At 44.6% G+C, this 15,592-nt stretch overlaps 1 protein-coding gene across 8 annotated transcripts in view; it reads right to left on the reverse strand.

Annotated features, from left to right (window-relative positions):
- ATP6V1A (ATPase H+ transporting V1 subunit A) overlaps positions 1–15,592 on the reverse strand; it is a 266,273-nt gene that overhangs the window by 189,592 nt on the left and 61,089 nt on the right. The window lies entirely within an intron of this gene.

Genomic DNA, 15,592 nt, shown 5'->3' on the forward strand with positions numbered 1-15,592 from the left:
GGATGAATGTAATGGATGTTAGAAAGCAAGTTATTGAAAAACAAGAAAAATGGGGGTGCGCAGACTACTGTTATGAAAGTACCCGAGTACCGTCTCCCTCTCAGCTCTACAGCAGTTAGTCAGCCTTTTGGGGTGTATATGTTTATAAAATGTATGGAATGTCTGATAAGCAGTCGGCAAGCATCAAACTCACATGGAAAAGGCCTTTCACTGCCCCACCTTCCAATAAAACTTGAACAATCTAAATATATATCTTTAACAGTTAAAATATTCCAACTTAGTTTTCACATGGCCATTTCGATAGAAGCATACGACTGGAAAATCCTTGAAACAAGTACTGCCTGGTGACCCTACTGCAAGCTCACTGAAGCTTTAGGCTCAGATGCAGCCCGCAAGGCCATGGGGTACAGAGGGGCTACTAGGCCTCAAGTGTAATGGTTAAGGTAGCTTGCCACGGGTGTCCAGAGGTAAGTCCTAATATGGCTGTACAAAGTGGGCCATGTATAGCCGCCTCTGCACTTGACTTTCAGGGTAATGAGGGCGATCAGTGACAGCCTTTACGGGGAGGTAGTGTGTGGGGGGGGGCAAGAGCGCAGAACAACAATCAACCAACAGACACAATAAACTAATGCTCATCCCAGTGGTCATCTTTATGAAAAACAAAGTGCTTTTAAGCCCACTGCAAAACTAAATACTGTACAATTCAATTGATACGGCATACAAGGCTGCAGAAGGCCGTGAGGCACTACAGTCCCCTTCCTCACAGGTAATCGCCCACCTGCTGTGAGAGTCTAGACTCCTGCTACGTCCAGTCTTTTATGGGTTCAGGCTGGATTAGGCTCAAGTGCAGTTAGCTCAAATGCACTCACTGTCTCAAGTACGCCGCTCGCTGCTACGGATTACATGCAACCGGGTATGTCATCTCTCGCGCTCTCCGTATGAGAACAGGATACTAGTTTCACATGCAATAGGGCACTCCGGGCAGAGGAACATGCCGGTTTAGCAAGCAGGGGACCTTCCAATCCCATCAGTTACTCTGAAGTACAGCAGCTCCGTCTTGTGCCAAGTCTGCACGCCTTAGGGATACTCCCTGGAACAACACTCCGCCACCCCAATTAGACCCAGGGACACTGGGCACGAGCAGCTCTTTGACAGGACTCATTCTGAAACAATGATGATCCCCAGATCTGACCTCAAGTTCTATTTAATTATTTTCAGAACTCGTTGGGGAAAAGAGAGGCAGGAGGTTTGGGCAATAGAAGATTGAGAGATGGGCAGCCGAGGGATTAAAGTTTTGTCTTTTTGTTTGTTTTTACACACATGAAATTGAATTGCTTGGAGCAGTAAAGAGCTTTCATGACACCTACCCAGCTACACATCGAAATAACTGGTCATGGAAGCCTAGGTGCAAAGGCTTGAATACGTTCTGGTAAAATTAGAAAATACAGAACAACAGCTGCTAGGAATAAGGCCGTCTTTGGGGTGGGAAAGTCATTTAGGTGGCGGTCAAATCAGCTTTCAAAAGGTGAAAAACTGTAGTATGGCAGGATAGTAAAGTAAAGCTTGTAGCCAAAAAATCAAGGGCGTGGGCTTTGAGTGCCTCAGCAACTACCAGTGTTGCAGTGAGTTTCTCTGATTACTTTACATGCCTGGCCAAAAAACAAAGATTACACCAATAAAGCACAAAAGCATCAACATTATAGTTACATGATGAGGCACCTATGATCACAAAGCAAGAATGATGACATGACATCTGGTACTGTGATCAAAAGATGTTCTTTGCTCAATGATGAGCGAAGAGACTGTCCCTTTGAGGTACAGCACGAAGGTAATTGTAGGAAGCAATCTGATTCATATGTGTGCATACCAAAGGGTTGCCGCCCAAATATGCATATAATGTTTGTAAAGAAACAACCTACATATTCATTCATAGGTGTTTCTACTGAGTGAACCAGACCCACTAAAGTTGAAGAGAGCTTCTTCTATGACTACGTGGATTTACAAGATTGAGGGCTTCAATGAGTGGCTTACTTTTCTGTGCAACATTATCAAACAAGATAAACAAGCCTTGGCATAGCTAATAGGTCTCACCTTTGGGACCTTGTAAGTGTTTAGCTATGCAGCATAGTATCCTGGGTTCTGTACCACAAAAGATTGAAGGGCTATAGGAGAAAATCCAGTGAGCGAGAAAGAGTCAATTAATGGGGAGGCGAAGACGGAGGAAGAGAGAAAGGTAGAGAAAAACAGAAAGGAAGCGAAAGAGAGTTTGTGGGAGAAGGAAAGTATCAGGTGGGACTGATGAGATACAAAGATGATAAGTGTCCCATAATATGTGCAAGAACACCAACCAGGCCTGACATTCATCAAACACAAATTGCATTATGGGACTTGTACTCCAACAATTACACAGGGAGGCTTGCAACTACAAGCCAGGCATACCAAATCATGGGGAATTTAAAACTAGGGATTGCAGAGCTGTACAATTACTACACACAGGGTCATGCAGTCTGGTTCAGGAATACATTCTTGCCGCACAAAACATTTATGGACATTTTCCTAGGCTTTTCAATGCACAGACAGAAAGGCAAGTGCCTTGATGCAAGTCAACAGCACTATAACATTCTGTGCTGCAACTACATCAGTCGAGTATTGAACAGCCTGAAGAATCAACGCTAAGGGCAAGTTATGCTTAGAAAAAAAATAATAATAAGATGACAGATTGATCACACCTCCCACTGTAAACTATGCACTGAATTTACAAAAGCCCAATTGTTTGAGCAGTGCATGAACCTTGCTAGATGCGTGGTCATGCTGTCTCCGAAGAGATTTGTTCAAGAACGGCGACCCTTTAATGCGTTGTATTGTACTCTGATGGGGTTCTCTTGAGACGCTCGTCACATGCTTACAGTAGAGAAGGTCCTTGCTTACCGTTGGTATAATAAACTATGTTAACCCCTTCGCTGCGGCGGCAATTCCGCCGCAGCGCTAGGGGGGAGGGGGGGCCGAGCGGCGCTCGCATGCTCGTGACGGAGCCGCTCCGTCACGAGCCTCGGTTGAGCTGTGCTCATGACGGAGCGGTTCCGTCATGGCCCCGCCCGCTCAATAGAACGTCCAGCGCAGGCGCGCCGAGCGGGCCATGACGGAACCGCTCCGTCATGAGCACAGCTCAACCGAGGCTCATGACGGAGCGGCTCCGTCATGAGCATGGAAGGAGTTAAGTTGTTGGCCCACCCCTAGACAGCGTCATTATATGGGGCAACAGTTTCACATACTGGCCTATTTGAAAAGTCAAAAGGGCAGAGAATTGAATAATATGCAATATATATACACATACGTGTACATGTAGGGACAATTAGTGACAGTCTAATGGGCACAAATGGCACTTTTCCTTCGAAATGGCAAGCATGTTCCCATATGAAGTAAACGATTTAACTATTATCGGCAATATACTGTGTTCTAGGACGGGTTAGAAAAAACACAAGATGCCATGAGGTTAAAACCAAGACAATTTGTTAAATGATGCAAATTGTTATGTGTATTTTTTCCTGACCTCCCCTCCCCCCCACCTTAGGGTGAACAGGTTACATGAGATCAAGAAAAGCATATAATGTTTTCAGAATAACAGCGTAAATAAAAGTGTGTTCACATCCTATGGCCTGAGATCCAGTAAGTATTGGCTGCCTTCCTAACAAAACAAGGTTTTAAAAACAGATTAAAATGTATGAATTATGGGGCGGGGGGGGGGCAAATCTCTAAGCAATAGTCAGAGTGGAGCTGCAGGGGCTCTAAGAAGGGGCAAAACGACAACAAAGCCTCATTGACAATCAAAAGGTCTTTAAAAGACGATTTGGTCAGTAGCTAATCCACGTTTGCTGATGGGTTTTTTGTCTGTGAGAAGTTTTTGCGGAGATAGACTTATTGAAGAGAAGTAAAGCTATAAACACATTATTCAACTTAATACCTCATTGATTCACTTGATGGCCTAAAAGCTCATAAAGCAAAAGATCCGCGTGTGGGCGGCTTGACGAGGTGAAAGTCGGTGTGGAATAAATATTTTTTACTGCTCAACATGTCTATGTACAGCCTACAGAAACTCATCTGTGTGTGTACAGTAACCCTCACCTTTATAGCACGGATAAGGAATTCTACTGACAAGAAACATAAATAATGGGCAGTTTATGCTTCTGCCAAACTCGTGTTTGATTGCACCCTTATAGCAAAGGCCATTTTACCAAGATCAGTATTCATAACTAAGTTCTTCATTCATTCTTTTTGGTGTATTGCTGTAAACCATGAATTAATTTACCGTCCTGGCCTATTAGCAGCCCCGCTTTGAAAGCACACTGGATGTTATTAAAACATTTTTATCAGATAATGCTAATTTCTATATTCTTTGTGTTCATCTGAAGTCACTAAACAAACATCAAGTCTAGCTAAATCGTGTTTCATAAAGTACTACTGATTTGAGACAAGGTCTCCGCATTCCCTCTCTTAACTCGGTCTGTAAAGATGTTTGGAGGCAGACCGCCCAGGGCGCTATGTTTGATGTCAGACTGCAACAGGAAGACTGGGGCCCGTAGGGCTGGCGTGGTTGTTTTGGTCGATGAAGTAAGGAGGTTAGCAGATAGCAGACCCCCTCCCCCAGTGTCACACTCTGCTTAAATGACCTGGTACCAAGTTATTTGACAGGGAGAGTACCTGCACTTTTCAGCAGAGCAGAAGTGCAATCGTTTTAATTGGAGAGTACTGGCACTTCACAGAAGCAAGTAGGTACTCTGGAATAGGCAGGCGTGCAACACCCATTGGACTCAAAGGGCTTCAGCCCCCCCACTGCCACTACACTGTGTCCGGATAGGAAGAGCGGCCAACATTCTCGGCAGTGCCCTTGGGGAAGACACGTCGAAGTGTGTAAACTGTTTGCCTCGGATAACACTCCAATCGCAGCACAACTGCCACCCACTGGTAGAGCAACGCGGGCTGCACAAGAAGATTGGTGGCTTCAGCGAGCCGAAACGCACCCGCAGGCCCCGCAACCGCATCCCTTGCACCCACGCATGCGGGAAATAAAGTACAGGCTGCGCCTACTCTGTGCGCCCCCACTGCCTCCCAGCACCACCCAGCTGGCATCCGCCCGCGGCAAAGAAAAGGAGGCACCACTGACGGGTTAGGTGCAACCACTTCGCGCTTCTGGATCAGACTGATCCAGAAGCGTGAAGTGGTTGCACCTAACCCGAAGTAGTTGCACCTAATCAAGCGCCTGATATGCCCGGTAGAGTTTGCTACTACTGGTAGGCCTGGGGGGTCTCCACCGCAAGCAGGAAGTGCCCAATGCCCCTCACAGAGCGGCGAGAAAGCCAGCAGTCTTGTCACCCCCTGCCCTCAAGCAAACCCCGAGGTGAGGTGGAAAGGAGCAGGCCCCCAAGGGAACAATAAAGAAAAACAAATCACAAGCCGTCCAGCACCTGTAAGGAACTTACAGAGGCCCTGTACCTGCATTTTTAACCCCTGCGCCTCTTGCAGGTATTAAGAGACTACCGGTCCCGGAAATCTGTATTGCCACCATGCAGTCAGCGAGCTTCACCGCAAACGGAATAGTGTCCTGCATGGAGCAACCGCGGGGAAATCAGACACTTTCAAAGAAAGAAAGCTCAGCACACCGCAGCCCAGACGCAGAGACTCACCTTAACAGGAGGCCCCAGAGATGAGAACACGGAGCTGGCAAGAAGGCCTTTCAGGGTCACAAGGAAGCAACAAAAAAGCAACAAAAAAGCAACAAAAAAGCAACAAAAAATGCAAAGCAACAAAAAAGCAAAGCAACAAAAAAGCAAAGCAACAAAAAAGCAAAGCAACAAACACTCGCGCGGCGGAGGGAGTAGAGAGGAGTGGGCGGGCGCAATTCACTCGCAGGAGCGATAATTGCGACCAGATGGGCCGCGCGCTCTGCGAGTGAATCTCCTGACGTGCACGCGTTGCCATTGAAGGCAATGGAACGCGTACACGTGCTTGGCTGAGAAGCCTAAGCGCTCAGAAGAGGTCGTTTTCCTTTGCAGCGCATGCGCTGCGAAGGCTCGACCTAAAAAGGACAACTCATGAGTTGAGATAAGTATCGCCTATTAAAGGTTGTGCCCTTTTTTGATTTTTATGGCACCAAAATCTGCATGCCGTAGCATTAAACTAGCATGTTTACCCCATGATTATTAGCAGGTTTGATCTCCAAAAATGCACCCGGAGAAGCAGTTTTTAATTACATGATAAAATCCACAAACCCCATAATTCTGATATGCGCAGTCACTGGAGTTACCGCAATTATAGTAATTTATCAGACCACTTACAATAACGGCCACAGCGTAAAGACATACAAGGTAATCAATAGAGAGTAAAATTAGACAGTACGTCAACGCTTTGTGCACTGCTTGACCAAGACAACGTAAACCAGGAAGTTGGTAACCATGACTGTAACATATGTAGTCTTGAGTAGCAGAGGGCCTGCATTGGCAAGGGGGCAGATTCCTATCCACTAACTTCACACTGCAGAGACAGTCTCAACATCCACTTAGATTAGCAAACGCCTGTGACTGTCCACCTCATTCTTCGGTGCAGTCTTTTGCGACTGCTCCTGGCCTGGTCAGTAAGCAGGGAAAGACCGGGTGCGCCATATCTGAAGTAACTATGGAAAAGCACATGCTTAAGATCTTTATCAAAGTTACTGTGGGTCGCACTTGTACAAGAAGGCTGAAGCATTTCCCCTCAGAGAGTGCCACCAGGATAAGACCCTCAAATTGTTTGATTTTTTTTTTTTAACCAAAGAATGGAATTCCAGAAGGAAACCTTGTGTCATTCGAACTGATGCAGCACTATTTTGTTTGGGGCCTGTTTTAGTGTAAAATGAAGGTCCCATTCAAAGGCGCGATTTAAGCACTCCCTTGGACCCAGGAGCACATTGAGGCCACTGTTCACAGTGGCGTTTTGATCATCCAAGAGGCAACACAAAAGCATAAAGGACGATCAAAGGTACTGATCAACGCACGATTAGGGTAGCGCTGTAGGAGGAAACTGGCTGGGCTGATGGTCCTTCATGACCCTGTGATTACGGCAAGGTGCTCAATGGAGTGCAACTCTACCCAGTCTGCTCAAGGAGAGCAAAACTTGTGTCAATGAGCCACTATTGACAAATACTAGATCCCTAATAGATCAATCACCTGGTCTTACCCAGGAACCGGGTGGGAGGTGTGTGTCTGAGGGTGCCGGGGGACCCCAACCTACTGGTAGCTATATGACCACAATCAATTGCATGATATCAGACTTTCTTCTCCTGACACAAAGTGAAATGAATGTATGGCAAATGTGTTAACTCTGTAAATCAGACAAACATCATGCCAAATGCAACAAGCATTTACAATGCAACGGTTTCGCCTTTGCAAAAGTTAGAGCTATTGGCATTGTAAATGACAAAAATTTTATTTATGTGTTGGTTTTGAAAACAGATAAATAAATGGCATTGTCATTTACAATGCCAATAGCTTAATCTCTCGCAAATGCCACACACACACACACACACACACACACACACAGAGAGCCCCCCACACTCACACCCACACAGAGCCCCCCCCACACCGAGCCCCCCACACACACCCACACAGAGCCCCCCACACACACCCACACAGAGCCCCCCACACACCCACCCACACAGAGCCCCCCCACACAGAGCCCCCCACACACTGCACATACATAGGCTACCAACATGGATATAATCTACACACCAACCAACCTGATATGCTAGGACACCCTAAATACCAACTCATCAAGTATCTCAACTACATGGATATATGTTAAAATAAATCACCCATACGTAGATGTGCTTAGTGTACGCTAGCTCCTGTCACAGCAGAATATGCAGTATGCTAGTTAATCTCACACTGTATACCCACATATATAAGAAGATCTGTTTTACAGGAAATTTAGAACAGTTTCCAGTATTGACCTTTTGTGCGATAGCTTAATGTATTCTGAATATTTGTCTTGTTTTACTGAAGACATCATATAAGCCAGCTCATTACAAATATATAGTTCAGATTTACACTCAGGGACGTAGCTTAATCAGGGAGTTTGCTGAGCTCAAATTCCCAACTTGGAAAAAAAAATGGGCTATAGGGTGAATGGACGAGACGAAAGGTTCAGGATGGACTGTTGCCATAAGTAGAAGGGTCAGCACTGGGTTGCATTAGAAGGACCTCTGTGGCTGACAAGTACTCCATTGCAACGGCGACCCAATACCCTGTCCACAAAACCCAATGTCTGCCAACCCAATTTTGAGTTGGTGGACTGCAAGCTTTCGCTGACAAGATTAAAATGTATTCAGATGTTGTAAAACTTCCTCCAATGACCCAACAGAGTAGGGGCTGTTGGAGGTAAGCCAACCGACCGTCTGCCCTATTCAGAATGGGCAGTCGGATTACTTCCCCCCCCCCCCCCCCACCGTCTTGTCACTTCCAAACTAGATGTGAGGGACAGTAAAAAAATAAAAAAAGACCCCCCACACACTGTGAGAGAACACCCAAGGTGTGGGGGAGGTTATTAGGTAGTTTCTTCTAAAAAATAAAACCTTGCAATGAGAGTTTGTTTTTGAAACTTTTAGACTGTGGAAAAGTTTGACGGTTGGATGGCATGTTTGATAGAGCTGTCGTCAAACTTTAGCTACATCGTCAGTAACTGACATGATGGCGGCTCCTGTCAATATATAGAGATGTCGACCGAGCAAGTGAACATTTCTAAATTTGGCAGGTGGAGTAACGATAGGAAACGAGACGTGAAGTCCTTTGCCACTCTGTCTGCCTTTACTCCGTCTGTCAACCTCTAAATCAGGCCCTCTATTTTGTGAGGCATGGTGGGTGAAAAGAAAAATGGTTCGGGATACCGGCTTGACTGATTGCCAGTAGTGGGTAATGTTCTTTCCCTCTGCATCCAAAAATGTGTCTCCTCTGCTGCACTTCAAGGTTGTGGCTGCCCCAATGCGCCAAACACCGCCGTTCAGTTTCTTGCACAGGACTGTCTGCCCCCCTCCCAGATATGTTTAACATCTGCGAGCTCCAATAGGGAAAAGTAAACTTAATTTGCGACTGAAATTATTTATTTGGGGGCAGGATTTTAAAAAAATCGCACCATTTTACATGAAGCTACTCAAAAATAGGAAGAAATCCAGAAAAAAAGACGGCAAACACGGCCACATGATGCCTTTTGCCCCGTTTCCACGTTTTGGGTCCATTTTCGGTCTGCAAGCCCTCTCTCGGGCAAGGGGGCTGACACCACGGCCGGTGTCCCTGCAGCCCTCACGGGGACGCTGTAGAGATGCATAGAGAGGCGGGGCGGGACAGAGGGCAGGGGGCTGGCACGGTTTCTCTGACATGCCTTGGCACTCTGTCCATGTTTAGAAGCAAGACTGCCCCAAGTTCCTACATTGTGTTTGACACAGACCGTACAGTGGGAAGCACCGCACACGCAGTGTGTTTCACACACACCCTCTTCATGTTCACATCCGTGCATCACAAGCCCTCTGTTGCATCCTGCTTTTCCTTTCTTTCTGTCCTTCTTTAGTGTTGATTATAATTAGCTCAGCATAGATCTATGATGTCACATAGAGTGCTGGGTGTGTATGTTTGAAATGACAGTTGATTATATCTGAGGCTGAGCAGCTGCCTGCTGCTCCCGGTGGGGATTCATCTTAGATTTTACTTAATTATATTCTTACTTATATCCTATACATCAATTCCTGATTACTAAGAATAAACCTGGATAAAGCAACACAAGGACTCATCATCATTTATTTATCACAAATTTTACACTGGCGACGATTACGGAAGAAACTACGCGTGATGACACTGCAAAAGAAATTGAAATGAACTACCTGAACTTCATACCAACCATTTAATTTCCCCACCGGTGTCAACAACATCTGACAGCCATAAGTAAGTAGAGGGTTGGTATGAGCGTGAGACAAACTGAAGTATTCCTAATGTTTGGATGTTTAAAATGCCACCTGCTATGTTAATTCGGTCTTGAACAAACTAATTTGCCACTGCTTGGATCGGTTTTACTATTTCTAACACTTCGAGGAAAGGGTTAAGAAACACACCTCAACCGGGGACAAGTATCGAGTTCCGGTGTGAAGTGAACTTGAAATATGAAAAAGTGTGCCTTCGAGTGATGTTCGTTATTATAACATAAGGCAGTTACTGTTTATCTATCATCTTCCAAGTGGAACTATTTAATTTATCATATTCAAAGTGACATATTTCAGAGACTTCCCAAGGCACAAAATATGACATCGGCAAAGGTCGTGCAGTTTTATTTTGGGAAAATGACATTTACGGTGTTTCGAAATTCGATGTTTCTAGCGCAATTTGGATGCCTGGCGATGATTTTTCACATATTTCTTGGATTTTTACTCATGAGGTATTTTTCAAAAAAAAAAAAATAAATAAATAAATAATAACGACTTACGAATACAAGGCTCGAGCACCTGCATCGTCTTCAGGACACTATGTGACGGGGTTTCAGTGGCGTGATCATCACCTTGACAACGGATTGCTCTCCGTGTTCACTCCGTCTAAGCTGACAGCGGATGTCATCACCATTACTTACGCAGCACAGCGCACGCACGCGACGCAACAAAGCGTCAATACGTCACTGGCAGCCATTTTCGATTTCACTTTGCCGATATCATCGTCAAAAATGCAGAGGAAAACTTTCTACATCGATCGGAAACAGAATTTGACAACTTTAGTGAAAACCAAAATCCAAAGGTACTTTGAAATATTTGGTTACCTATTGTGACTCTCTACTACGCTGATGTGCACAGCTCAAGAACGAGTTATAACGTGCACGATTCAGATCTTCAGTGTGCTCATATGTTTTATATATGACAGTTTAGAGATAGCTCCAGTATTTCTTTATGTTACATGCAAATTTTAAAAATTATACTTTCTCATCTACAGTTTGCATGGATAATTTATTTTGTGTGAATTACAGTTATTGGTGATTTAGTTTATTTTATGAAGTGAGCCATTTTATGATCAACTTAGGTTGATGTGCTCTGTTTTATTTAATTCAGACTTTTGATTGCAGACATTCATATACTCGTACGTTGATTGCAGTCAATTTCATTTAAGGAATTATTGAATGTATACGTTTGCAGGGCCACATTAGTGCCCAAATTCTGAGGTGCTCCATTCCTTTTTATGTGAGGAGTTCTAGTACTTCATGGTATTAGGAGTTTAACGGTTTGCATCCGATGATAAACCGTGTTTTAAGAAATTTCAATCTTTTGAAGAGCTTTAAAAGCTTGTTGAACCACATATGTGCTCTAAAGATTTTTAGAGGTGTTCAATTTATTCAATGTTTGTAAGAGCCCAATTGCTCTATTTTAGTATGTGAACCACATATGTGCTCTAAAAATTTAGAGGAGTTCAATTTGTTCAATATTTGTAGGAGCCCTATTGTTCTATTTTATTAAGTGAACCACATTAGTGCTCTGATATTTTAAGAGGTGTTCACATGGTTTGATATTAAAGAGCCACAGGATGCTCATGTATAGAACCACAGGGGTTCAGTATATTAAAGAGCCACAGAGTGCTCATGTATAGAACCATAGGGGTTCAGTATATTAAAGAGCCACAGGGTGCTCATGTATAGAACCACAGGGGTTCAGTATATTAGATGTTAGAACCATAGGGGTTCAGTATATTAAAGAGCCACAGGGTGCTCATGTGTAGAACCATAGGGGTTCAGTATATTAGATGTTTAAAGAGCCACAGGATGCTCTATAATTGATTCGATGTTTAAAGAGCCGATGGTTGTTCAATTTTAGAGATGTTTTTCATTGATATGAATCATTTAAATGCTCCAATGTTTTTCACAGTTATGAAACATTTAAATGCTCTAATGTTTTTAGAGGAGTTCATATGTAATTACCAAATCCATCCATTTCCATTCATGTGGATTTGTTATGTTGTAGGTGACTGTACTTACTTTCATATTTTCACCTTTTAAATGTTTTTACCTTTTCTAAAATGTTATTGTTTCCATTTCCATTATTATGGATTCCTTATTTTGTGAGTAACCATACTTCACTTCTTACTTTCACCTTTTAATATTTTATCTTATCTATTTACGTTACTTCCTTTCATACTTTCATTTTTTTTATGTTTTTACCTTTTCTAATTTTGTCGTTGTTTTTATTGTTTTTGTTTCTTTCAAGGGGAAAGATGTGTTGCATCCTGCTTTTCCTTTCTTTCTGTCCTTCTTTAGTGTTGATTATAATTAGCTCAGCATAGATCTATGATGTCACATAGAGTGCTGGGTGTGTATGTTTGAAATGACAGTTGATTATATCTGAGGCTGAGCAGCTGCCTGCTGCTCCCGGTGGGGATTCATTTTAGACTTTACTTAATTATATTCTTACTTATATCCTATACATCAATTCCTGATTACTAAGAATAAACCTGGATAAAGCAACACAAGGACTCATCATCATTTATTTATCATAAATTTTACACCCTCCACACACACAGCTGCCCGAGATGCGCAGTGCTTTTGTTGCCAAACACGATAGTGACAAGCCGCCGAGCAAACACACTGTCCTACTGGGAAGGAAACTAAAGGGTAACGCATTCCTTTACGTGTGAGGGTGCTGGAAGGTCACTCTAGCCCTCGCCCCCGCCCTTCCTCTTCACCAGTAACACCTAGCTCAGACCCATCATAATCATCACCCCCATGCTGCAAGCGGTAAAGCGGCTGCTATTTCAACATGCAGAAAGAGGTGATAGGGAAGCAGAGCAGAATGCGAAAGCTTCCACCCCGGCCAATAGAGGTGATTTCAATAGTTTTGAAAACAGGAGAATATGTACACGAATTGATACAAAAATGGCAAAACATCAAAGAAAACCTACGCTAATCACTGCGCTCAGCCCTCTGCTGATGCCGCACTTGGCTCAGCTGCACACAACTATACTGCAGTAATATAACCAGCAAAATTAAGTAAATTGAAGCCCGATTAATGGGAGCACTAAAGGTAGTATAAAAACAGTGGAAGACTTACTGAGTATGCACAACGGAGGCTGAATTGATCAGACTAAATTGGTCATAATGATGGGGCTCATCCGGGCAGAGAGCGGCGTGCCGATTACCGACACTGGGTTAGGAATGCACAGCCGTTATTTCCGTCAGTGGCTGCGACTCGTGTCAATTAGGCGAGTTCCCACATTAACTCTGAAGGGGGAAAGTGGTAAATGTTAGGGAAGGGAACAAGGCGGCGTGCCCGCAAGGTTAACAAGTACTGTGCTTCCTCGCCCTCCTCTGCTACGTGTTGCTTCTACTCGGCTTACCCAGTTTCCTTCAATCTGGCTACTACCAACCGTGCCCACGTTGACACTCTCCTACTCCTGTTGCTCACGGCCTCTCTGCGGTCTCGTTTACCCCCTCACCTCACTCTCCTCCTCAGTTACACCTGTTGTTCTACTCTCTTGCCTTTGCTCTCCTCCCATCAAAGGAGGGCATTACCTTACTGCGGCTAAACGCACAGGTCTCACCTCAGATCTCGGGGTCTTGTGGTCTCTTCCTCTACGTTCCCCGAGGTTCTGCCCCGACTCCATGCTTCTCGCTGCTTTCCCAATCGGACCACCACTGCTCCTCCCCTAATAGCTGTCATGGACTCTTCCGGACAACATGAGAGAATTTGGAGTTAATCACATTTGTTGAAGAAACGATTTGACCAATCAGCAATCGCTATTATTACCACGTGACATTGGCTCTTCTGATTGGCTCCAGAACACTTTGCTTCCAGTCTCTTGATTTTCGCCATGTTTTGGGTGTTTTGTTAACGTTACGTATTTCTCATAAATGGTGTGTGCTGTCAAGTTTCATAAGGACTGGTTTCCGCTGCAGTCTCTTGCTGCTACAATTCCTAGTTTGGCTTTAATGAATGTAGAAACAAGATGCGGTTAATTAAAAAGATTATCGCCTACAAGTGCGCCTTACATTTCCATGTTTCTGTAGAAAACCTTGCTTACAAATACTATGCTGCAGAGCCCTAAAGTGTCATTGGTCCGTCTGTGAGTAGATCAAGTTTTGTTTTTAATTTCTTTATATACTGGAAAAATATGGTCCAGGTTTGCTAATGGCAAACGACTGCAAATCCTAGAATGCAGAGCAAAATTTGAGCTGAAAGAGCTACTCACGCATGCCCCTGGGAAACTTGAGAGCTCTGCACAGTGACCAAGGAGGCGGAGCAGCAAGTCAGTAGCAGCACTGATATAACAAGTCAGGTCCCGGGCCGGTAGCCAATCACAGCGCGGCCCGGGAATGACGTCACAGGGGTGTCCCGGCCGGCAGATTCGGGGGCGTGTTTTTCGCGCTCTCCCCTTCCCATTGGCTGGAAGGTAAAATTCCAGCCAATGGGAAGAGGAGAGGGCGGGAGTTAAAAAAAGACTGAGAAACGCCCCCGAATCGCGTTCGGACGGGGAAAGAATGATTGACAGCCACTCTCTTCCAATGGCTAGCCTCCATTTATGGAGCTAGCCAATGGAAGAAGGGGCGGATTCAAGTCCCCCATACTGTAAACAAAAGCTTTCGCCTGGGCAGAGCACTGCTTCGCAGTGCTCCCACCAGGTCGAAACCTAATAAAAAAAACAATAAAAAAATTATATATATATATATATATATATATATATATATATATATATATATATATATATATATATATATATATTCACGCTCCAGGTTGTCCACCTTGTGAGTAGCACGCGAGCAGCAGCTTTATTTATGTGTAGGTGAAGAGAAGAAGAGAAGCAGATGGAGCTTCGAAACGCGTCGGGCAGATCCATTACGGAGCGGCGTCTACGAGCGGATCCCCGTCCTCACCTACACATAAATAAAGCTGCTACTCATAAGGTGGACAACCTTGGAGCGTGAATCTATGTGCGGCAGTCCAGCCGCAGAGTATGCGCCACCCCGTTAACGTGGGGGTCACGGCAGTGAAGTAGCAGCCGTACATGGCATCGAGGACGGGCCCACTCGTGGAGTCCATACAGGACTTGATTGTGTGCTTTCCGCACTACACTTCCCAGAAGTCTCATTGGAGCCTCCCATTGGCGGGTGAGTTATATGAAATTGGAGAAGTGTAACGGGTGCGCACACCGCTTCCGTTAAAGCCCCTGAAGAGAAGCAGATGGAGCTTCGAAACGCGTCGCCCAGATCCATTACGGAGCGGCGTCTACGAGCGGATCCCCGTCCTCACCTACACATAAATAAAGCTGCTGCTCGCGTGCTACTCATAAGGTGGACAACCTTGGAGCGTGAACATATATATATATATATATATATATATATATATACACACACACACACCCAGTTTGTTGCCCGACTCCCACCAAGCAGCACATTTCATTCAGTTTGGTGTCTCCTTTGGGGTAGTTTAGTTTCTGGTCTGTGGTGCACGTTGACGTTTTGGGGCAGCGCCAGTAACCCGGTGCGGGATGTGGTGTTAGCGTTGAAATAGTTATCCACGCATAACTAATAAATAGATTCATTTTCTTGGCCA

This window comes from Lissotriton helveticus, chromosome 8 (genome assembly GCF_964261635.1).
Source record: "Lissotriton helveticus chromosome 8, aLisHel1.1, whole genome shotgun sequence".
NCBI classification, from domain to species: Eukaryota; Metazoa; Chordata; class Amphibia; order Caudata; family Salamandridae; genus Lissotriton; species Lissotriton helveticus.